Source organism: Diorhabda carinulata, chromosome X, assembly GCF_026250575.1.
Source record: "Diorhabda carinulata isolate Delta chromosome X, icDioCari1.1, whole genome shotgun sequence".
NCBI classification, from domain to species: Eukaryota; Metazoa; Arthropoda; class Insecta; order Coleoptera; family Chrysomelidae; genus Diorhabda; species Diorhabda carinulata.
Window position 1 is genome coordinate 67,493,725 of NC_079472.1, and position 10,893 is coordinate 67,504,617.

Sequence of the window (10,893 nt, forward strand, 5' to 3'; positions counted from 1 at the left end):
CAACAATCAGATCCTGAATTTAGATGCTCAACTATTCAAAAAGCAGAAACTATATTGAAAAAAATAAATGATTATGCAGAAAAAATGATAAACAACATATTCAAAAAAAGTATAAACAGATACTATAATCAATTTAGAAACAAAACAAGAGCTTAACGTCAAAAAATGAAAAATTTCTCTTTACCATAAGTACAAGGACGTTCCCAACAACTATCAAATTATTTCAATAAATATGATATCAGTATAAGTCATTAACCAAATATTTCACTTGATTAAAATCTAAAAAATCAAAAAACGAAAAAAGTAATATTATTTATCATGTACCTCGTAATGATTGTGACGCTGTCTACAGAGGACAGCAACCTCAGTAGTTAGAAAATAGACTATATGGTCATCAATACGATGAAAAAAATCTTGAAACGGAATCAAATATACGAGATAGGGAATTTTTAGAAATGGTGCACATTCAAAGATCGAGAAAGCTATCAATGATAAAAAATACATAAACAATTTTAAGTAAAATTAATGCTCTATTTTGAAAATTTCAATACATCTACGAATAATTTGATTGATAGCTGCTACATATTTTTGAGACGTAAGATCTAAGGAAAAATAATTTTTTTTATGTTGAAACGAATTTCTATTTTGATAATCATGATGTAGGTGATCTGTTGATTAATATAAATACGAAACTTGTCAGTCTCAAGTCATATTTTATCTGTCTTATAATATAATAAAACTAATTTTCAATCCAAAGACACTTCAAATCAAGACGATTTAGAAACATAAGTATATCAATAGAAATGAGAAATAAAAGAAATTTGCCAACTTATCAAATTTATATATACGGTGTATTCACATCATATTTTGATCAATCAAAATTTCAGTCCCTGATTATAAATACATAGTTATTCGAAACCTTGTAATATGTATTTGAGAGAGTAGATTGTGTGTTATTGTCACAATATCACAACAATTGAATTCATAAACTAGTTGGCGAAGACCTCGTTTCAATTTATTCATATTTTTATATCTATATTCAATTTAAATAATACGTAATATTCCTTAATTTGTGTAAAAATGTGCATCTATTGAGTTTATTTGTTTACTCCTTGCTGGACTGTATAGGAAAAGGTTTAAAAAACATTACTTTAAGAAACAGGAAATGTTTGCGCATGTTTGGTAAAATTTAAAATATATATTCATTCAACTGACTCAGTTTCGCGCTAACGACGAAGGAGAATGGAGTGAAACCTATTACACAGAATTCCAAAGCTCCTCTTGTACGCGGAAACATAAACGTAAAGATTTTTTAAAAAGATATACCATAGAACGATATCAATAAATACAATTTTTTCTGTGAAACGGGGAAATTATTGTTTAACTAGTGCTTCGAAAATTCGTGATATGACAAAAATGACGAAAATTTTGATAGAAATAAATGTACCTAGTGCTATCCCCTGAAAAAAATTATTTATTTTTGTATATCACAAAAAACTTTTTACCACAGGTAAGAGACAATATTCTACGGAGTGGATATTAATTCCATGTGCTATTTTTCCATTCACACAATATATTTCTTTTAATTGTAGAGTAATATTTCAATTGATTTTCTACATATAAATCTGTTTTATTCCGGTAGGAATCGGTTTATATAAGGTTACTATTGAGATATAAGAAAATTATACAAATTTATAGTTTTTCAAATCGTTGAAGATTTAATTATGAATTCAATTCATCTATTATAAAGCTAAATCTCTACAATTATAATTCATCTTAAATACAACAGTTTTGATCAAATTTTTAGACGATAAACATAACTGTTTTCATTATTTAGAAAACCGGTGTATCACATCTGTATCAGATGTTATCAACTCAGTTCAATAGGAATAGATAGAGCTCTACTTTGTACATATATTTCTACAGTCATTGTTAGTATTATGGAAACTGCTCATTACCTTATTAGATTATGAGAGGGTGAACTGAATTTATTACGAAACAAAACAGCGACGTTTGTTATTGTCATGTCCCAGTGCTCCTACCTCAGTGTAAATGAAATGATATCTTTGATAAAGTAAAACTCAATGATTCTTCAAAATAGTTCTATTTGACCACTGCAGTGACTTAGCCAAAATAGTTTTAGAGCTATTAGGAAATCTTGTTCCAAAATTCATGTGTGCCGCACTTATGAAACATGTGAAGTATTGATATTTACTGATAGAATAATCGGGAAAAGTACAGTGGAGCTTCTACTTACCATGTTTTTTAAGAAAGTGATAGGTGCTGTTTAGAGCAAAATCATTTTTTATTGTAAATATATGTCATTCTCAGTAGAAGTGGATGAAGCGTCATTTTCTATGCATAAATTAAATACAATTTTTTTTATTACAAAATTCGCATCAACCGTATACTGGTTACTGAATACACTGTTTACACCAACTCTCTGACACCAACTATGTCTGACGCGCGTTTACTGTTTACCTTCAGTTTCTATCGAAGTCTATGTGACATTTGGATCTGGAAAACAAAACCTCAAAACATATCGAATTCTTCAACGTAGAATAAATAATGAATTAAAAATGGAGAGTCCTTTGAATAGCTGTTATAAGCCTTAATTTCTTGTAGGAGCTCCTGATATATTCCGAAAATATTATCCGATATGGTTTATCTCAAAATTATGATGAATTATAGAAATATGTTTTAAATGTTTAGTGAATATGTTACTTATTTTTGAGATGATGTAAAACAATAAACAAATTACACAGTTTGTGTGTAATTAATTGTATGTAAGAGTGTGATATTCATCGACCTTTTTGTCGATATCAATTTTCGAAATCGCTCGGAATTGTAACCGTGGACTAATTTGGACGTTGTATCTCTAACCCGAACTGAGTCACAACAAGTTAGCACTGATATGTGGTTCGTGTCTTTAGGGGAAGTGAGAATGACACTAGATAGAGTCTGCTGGGTATTATTTCACAACACCAACCAAATAGACGCTCTGAATGGTGTTGTCTTCAGTATGGATTGGAGATTCTGAACGAAATTTTGTTACGCCGCTCTGATAAGAGGCATAAACGTTAAAAATATTCAGAGGTTACAATCCACTGGCGATCCATTAGGGATGTTGATATCAATAAAAAGGTTTCGATAACTATTGAATTTGTTGTAGTCAGATATTGTTTGATATCCCGAAGATATAACTTCCGATGTAGTAATAACGACACTCTAGTTCATAACTCAAATTCCATCCACTGGCTCTAATTGTTGATGCTGCAATAAAAAAATAGAATGTATGATACTGCAAGTAATGTTTTCTGCCAGTTATTTTTTCAACAACTTCTTAACAATATTTATTATAATTCTCATATTTATTTCGTTGTATAAATATTCTCGAACCGAGGTTTATTTGAGATAAATATATAAATAAGTAAATGAAATAATAAATCATAAAAAGGTGAGGATGTGTCTCCATTTTAAGTCTCGTTTCCAAACAAAAAAAAAACTTAATTTACAATTTATTGAATGACGATGAATTTTATGGAAAAAACTTTCGGTGTTTATCAGAATATATCACCTCGTGAAAAGCTTATTAATAATAAATGGAAATCAATTCAATATAAATATTGTGAGGTCAAATTATTTCGTGTTTAGATGTTTTCGGCTTATTCATAACTAATTTTGGTATCATAATATTGATAATAATTATCCATTTACTTGATATAAACGTGTTTATTGTATTATTAAACTGCTTTGTTTGAAACGCACTCACTGGCCTACAACAACTTATTACGTCAAATAAATACAATTTTGAAAATTTGAATTTAATATATGAGCTAGAAGCAATTATGATTTTAAATTATTCTGGAGAAGATTGAAATTTGTAATAAAATTGCTCAAATTTTCCTTTTATGTTAGATTTCTTAAGTATATCAACCATTTTTATGAATTCACTTCAATTTGTGGAATAGACGCACAAAAGCGCCTCAAATTGGTATGCGAATTTCTCCTCTTGTAGCTTGTTTAGTGGGGGACGTTGATATAAACGCAAGTATTTACCAGGAATATAGACGATATTTGATATGATCTGAACACGTACAAAAGATTTTGAGAAGAGCAGAAAATCTTCTTACCCGGAAATTATTATTTTGTATGAAATTATTTGTTTGTATCAAAAAGGTTTTAACAGTAAATTCAATTTATTCATAGTTTCAAAATATGAAACTAAAATAAGAAACCATAAAAAAGTGGAGAATGATAAACTTATAAGTTCAAAGATCTCTGAAACAGTTAAATACGAGGTCTGGCTGTTAAATAATGAGGCTGGTTACAAAGAGGGTTTTATTATGAGGATTATTCTACATTCGAATGCCCCTTCAATATACTCCCCTCCCCTTGCCACACACGTTTCCATAAATTTTTTCCATTGATCGGAGCAATTCTGGAAGTTTTCTTTGGTGAGAGCCTTTAGGAGCTCTGTCATTTTTTGCTTTACAGCTTCCAACGACTAAAATCGCGTCCCTTTCGAAGCAGACTATTTCTAACTTTTCTAACCTTTCAAGGAAATCTGAGTAGACCCGTTGACGAAGAAGCTTTTGGTCAGGAGTCAGATTTGATTTTTTGGCACCAACCTTGCACAGACTTTCTCGTATAAAATTTGTCTTACCGTTTCTTTATTGGCGTTTACATCCTCGGCAATCATCCGGATGCTCATTCGACGATCTGCACACACAATTTGATTGATTTTGGTCACTGCTTCTGGAGTTGAAACAGTCACTGGGCGAGATGGACGTTGGTCATCTTCACTACTCTCTCGGTCATCACTAAAGCGCTAACGCCACTCAAAAACACGCGCACAAGATAGAGAATTTAACGAGAAATTTGAGATTGATACGTTGCTATTGTTTTTCGTCACACATGGTTTTCGGTACGAGAAAAAGACACATTCGTTTCAAACCCCTACTGCACAAATAATATAATAGTGACGGAAACGTGTTTTGGGACGTGCATAGACAAGAGATCTAGATACTCAACGCACTACTCGGTTTTCACCCACCCGTCTATAGGCATGACATGTTTCGACTTGCATGAAGATTATGTATGAATTTGGTACCAGACTTAGCATGATAATTAATAAGAAGTATTCTAGTGTGATTTGCAATTATTTTTAAATAACCAGGAGTATCCTTGTAAACTTCACAAAGAGAATTTGAACTTTTTCTGAAGAATATATGGGATAAGCTAGAATGAGGGATACAAACCTTAAATCAGTAGAAACTGATAATTTGATTGCTGACTTAATAGCTTAATCAGTTCCGTCTTTTTAAAACGTAGAACAATAAGTAATCCGTAGAGGAACGGACCATCTTGTTCCAAACTATGCTCTAATTAACAGAGAATACTTGTTTTCATCAAGTCTCTCTATAAATTGTCATCAAAAATAGAAAACATGTTCCAATATGTTCTTTCATAACAAATATTTGTCCAGACTGGTTATCAGAAATTTCATTGTTGCTTTTAATATATCATTGAATCATTGAACTAAATATATTCAACGAAAAAATATCATTTTGAAATCGTCTCTTGATGAATGTCAAGACATAATATTTCGCAAACATTTTAAAGTATGTTAGAAAAATGGGGAAATCAGAAACAACATGTGTATGTTACGAGATGAAGGATCCAAAATGTAGAGCGTTCGTTATCTATCTGATAAACATAATATCGACTCTAAAGCACATCATCAACATTAAGTAGTTGAAGAAATATCAAATACGATCTTCATAATACTCGTGGATTGTGAGAAAATTGAAAAAGCAGGAAATTTTATCTACCTCATAATTAATTGCAAAACTAGAATTCTAAAAATTCAAGTTAGACTCCAGCAAAAAGTTTGCAAGACTCACCGAAATACCTACCGAAATTCTAGCAATATATAATAACAAATAAATTGTTCATAAAATCAGAAACTTGAGAAAATCTGACAATACTGGAAACATACCCATTAATCTTGGATCAGGGTTTCACTAAACTGAGATGACTTATGAAGATATACATTGTAAAATTAAATGGTCAACGGGAATTTTTAAGAACCTCTTCTGGTTTAAATTTTAAAGTAGAAATCGATGAATCTGATTTTTTAATGGAAGAGGTAAAGCCAAATCCTCATAAGTAAATAAAGTGCCATCCAAAATTTTCTAACATCAAAAACTATCGAAGAAGCTAAAGCTAAACAATTCAGATTACTGGATGATAGAAAAACTGATATTTCCATGGGAGTTGTATTCTGAAAATAAGAATAGTCTTTAATGAATTTTCAAAAAAGTAACGGAAATACTAACAGTACTTTGTACTGGTAGATAGATAATATAAAATACCTAGACAACTTTATGTCTAATATGATTGATTAGCGGAAGTAATTTTTTTAATCTAAAAATTCTTTGAAAGATATGTAGAACACAAGATAATGAGGTGTATATTTTATTTACATTGAAATAACAGTAACGTGAATTTATAGAATTTTCCTTTTATTTGGAAAAGCCAAAGAGTATGCATAATTTGTTATTCGAGAATGTAGCAAGATATGGTTTAACATGTAGGCGATTAACAGTGTTGACATTTTTATATCAGTACATGTTATGGTATTGAAATATACAAATTCTTTTCAATCAATTCGTACAGGTTGTATGCTGTTAATCATTGTAAAATGGTACTTTTATTACTAGAAATAGGAGGGCGTATTGAAATTATCTATTTCAACTGATTTCTGTGGCGAACATGGCAATCCTCGGAACATTTTCCCAACGTTTTGCCGAAGGTAATATAGTTATTGTTGAGGTAGATATAAATATTTGCATATTAATTATGGAGGATAAAAAATAGAAAATATTACACTTTTCCATTTATCAACTACTTAATATTACATACAACAAATAGAGCCTTCTATGCTAATAGAAAAGTCTATTGGCACCCTTCACGGAAAAATACGTGACTCTAATTTCAACTATAAAGACACGGAAACAGTCGAACAAAGAAGGGTCTAGCTAGTTTGAGTGCCATGTCACTCCTGCGACGAAAAGGTTGATTAGCTCGCTAGACTGAAATCATCCATAGGCATCTGCAGACCACTCACACGTGTGAGGTGCAAACACATGAGCAAGTATTTCAGTTTGTTGAGTAACTTTGACAGGATAAAACCAAGAATAGGTTCTGCACCATCTACCTCCTTAATCCTTAATGCTATGAACACTGTAATACTGAAAATTGTTGATATCCTAGAAGTATGATTGGATTCACTTTCATCTAACAATAATATAAATATGTATAAACATATAAATATAACAGACCTTTAAGGCACATAGTCGGACTGCTAGGCAACATTAATATATCCCAACCGTTAGATTGGTCGTGGAGGACCCCAACATTGGACTCCTCCATCTCCAGAGTTGGATCCTTGTGATTTCTGTTTATTGGTTTATCTCGAATCATTAGTCTACACGAAACCATAGTTGGCATTAACAATTTGAAGAATCGTATTCATTAGCGTGTGACAACATAAGAAATACACCTAAAATTTTTAGACGTGTACGACAATCCATGACCCGTTGGCAACGTTCATGTATTTTGTCTAGAGGTGGTTACTTCTAGCATCAATTATTAGTTACAGCGTTTACTTTTTTTAAAGCAGCTTCTGGTTTGGGAAAAAAATTAAGAATGAAAAAAAGTATTTCCAAATGGAACAAGGATATTAAGTTGTTGTTGGCCACTGTCACAAGTCATAACCCTAAGCGTTTTCCTAGCACGCCCTGACAAATTTATTCCATTTTGCTGTTCTATAGTATACATTACATTCTATTGTTATTTTATTCTCGATTTTCGTTAGAATAGTTCATTTCTATTTGCATTGAATGGTGATGACAATTGAAGAAAAATGGGACAAAATTTGAAAATACAGATACACCTTCAGACAAATTTGTCAAAGCTAACACGTATAATAAATAAGATATACAAACGTATACAATTCTAGTATCAAGAATCATGATCGATTTAATTTTCTATTTTAAAATGTGACATTATTAATACTTTTGGTCTAATTTTTATCATTAACAATTGAAAAGTTATATTTAATTTGAATCAAAGTTATGAAAAATCGTGCGTTGCACAAGAAGGAAACGACTTATTTTAAAGTAAAAGTTATTCACTCAGTGACTTTTTCTGGAGTTTAGAATAGTCATTTATTCAAACAATTGAAAAAAGTATTATTTTCACATGGTTATGTGAATAATTTTAAAACTACTAAGTTTACGACTGCTAAACGCCCTTAGATATTACATGTAAAATACGCAAATTAATATTCAAATTGCTTGTACAACTTTGTTTAACGAAGTATCCTAATTATATTACAAGACGAATTTTCATGAATATAACATCTTATAGCTGTAACAATAATTTTTGCTTGAGAGCGTTATAAAGAATTTTTTGCACTTTATACTGCGAAACAGATGAATTCAAAACAGTATCATTGTCAACAGAAAAAATCCTCGAAACTCCAAAAAGAAGAAAAACTTGGTTTTCCATAAATTTCACAATACTCTTAGCAGTTGCGTGAGGCATTGGATGGACAAGACAAAATATAGTGAACCAATCAGTAATAATTAAAACAAATATTTTACTAGACTTTGATTTTGGATAGGGACCTATTAAATCAGCCATAGAGAATTAATATCCTTAGAAAGACCCATGATATCAACTTAAGATAAATTTTGAGTTTTACAAGAAGAACAAACTGGACATTTATTTACGTAGCGTTATACAGAAATTCTTAGTTTAGGCCAATAGTAAAGTTCAGAGATACGAGAAATAGTTTTACATATACTCAAATGAGCACGTTATTAAATTGTCATGAAATAACTTTAATATGTCAATTCTGTTAGAATTGTTGTTCTAACATAGAAGTAAACCTATAGCATCTGGTTCAAAAGTACTTTCGTTAATAATGGAAACTTCGGTGAAAGAACGGGATAAAGAAGATAAAAGATAAAAAGACATGAATCTCTGGTACAGGGATGGATAGAGATTTGAGGCTCGCGTTGGCAGGATCCGATGACCTGAAGTGGTAATTCGTGCTAGGGACGAGAGGGATGGCAAAGAATAACTACCCGCCACCATTAACGGAAACTGAGTTGTCATTTTTATATCTTCTTTTTCTATCTTTTCTATAGCCACTCTGCCTGTTTCTTTCTTTTGTTGTGCTTTTAAGTTAATCGCTCCCGGCGGGCGATTTGTCTCTTGCGATTATTACTACCCTATCATCTGTCATTCTACTTATATGGTTGGATTCTGTACCACACTTAATGGATCTATGTAAACATCTCTCTAAGTAGCTCGAATGAAAAAAAACTGGAATACTAATCGAATGACTGAATTTTGTTATATTTTCAATTGAGCTTTTAGTTTCAATTCTTATACATTTTTTTATAGTAAAGATTTTTTCCTGAAGAAGAAAATTTGTTGAGTATTTGCAAAAACAGTATTTTCCATTGATGGTTAACTCGTTGGGAACAGGGTTCCAATAATGGAAAGTGCGACAAATGTTAATTTGCGGTATGTTTTATGTCAATTTCGAGATTGTATTATACCTATAAATTTAGATAACGAATAAAAGTTTCGAAGAAATTAGTAGCAATCATTCCATACAACATTCTATTACGAGAACATGGTAAAGTCATTACTTTTCAACAAATAATTATCAACTGTAAGAAATAATCATTTGTATTAAAATTGGACTCATACAGTGTGGAAAATCGAAATTAAATGGATTTATTACTAAGGTTATACACAAGAAATCTGATCTCAATTTTATCTATGTTCAGTATATTGCAAAAATTAACATAAAACATTATATAAGAACCAAAAATCAATGTAATTTTGTAATTTTCGTAACGTAACCATGTCATCAAAAGTTTTGTTAACTTTAAAGGATTCTTCAGTCATTATTCATATTATTCTTATTCTGTTGAAATTTAAGTTGACCAAACAGTAAGAGGTCAGATGATTTTTATGAAAAAAATGAAATTGAGCAACGAATTACAGAATTATCCTCCATTATCGAAACCCCACACTAATTATATTAGTTACCGGGCTGACCAAAACTTCTTCCGAATTCAAATATACTTCTGAACCATCCCAAGAGCTTCGGTGGAATTCCAGTTAAAATTAAAGTCATGGTCTAAAATCGCACGGCGAAAGAATATAACAAAAGATGTTTTTTCTTGTAATGTTTAATGAATTAAATTCTTTCCACTTCTATAGAATAAGAGACAAGAAACGAAAAATAATTATTTTCTTGATAATAGCTTCTAAATAATGAAATAATCAGAGAACAATATACAAACTCAATGTGATATTTTGAAAGTAATATGATTATAAAGGACGCTTGACATGATGCAATGCAGGACGCAATAATTATTGATCAAAAACATGCGCAGATGAAGTTCAACTGATTGTTTCATGCAAGTACTCGCATTTGCAACATTATCGCGGATCTATGCCATTTTTATTGCGTGCAAGGTGCAATTCTAGGGAGAAATCTAGTTATATTTATCTTAACCACCACTAAATGTCTGTCTCAGATTTTTGTTACGTTCATTATTAAGCTAGACACAAAATATTGAATAAAATTTGAAGTTACGAATTTGTTTACTTTCACTTATGGAAATTTGGTAAGTGGTAGCCATGATAAAATGGCAAGAGTCTTGCATAATGTCAAGCAACGTGCAATATTCTTCCATGTAATATTTTGCTCTTGCGAAAAAATGCAGTCTATTTCTTGAATATTATATTGCATCATGTCAAGCAACCTTCAGAATTCTAGGTGAAGTTGGTAGCGGGAGA

The 10,893-nt window shown here is 30.9% G+C and overlaps 1 protein-coding gene across 2 annotated transcripts in view; it reads left to right on the forward strand.

The window, feature by feature from the left end:
• The first annotated feature begins 1,217 nt into the window (after positions 1–1,217).
• LOC130902275 (mesotocin receptor-like) overlaps positions 1,218–10,893 on the forward strand; it is a 75,117-nt gene continuing 65,441 nt past the window's right edge. The window contains exon 1 of one of the 2 annotated variants that reach the window (XM_057814264.1): positions 1,218–1,510. The gene's annotated coding sequence lies outside the window, so the exon portion shown is untranslated. The remainder of the gene's footprint in view (positions 1,511–10,893) is intronic. The other variant, XM_057814265.1, reaches the window with a different exon arrangement.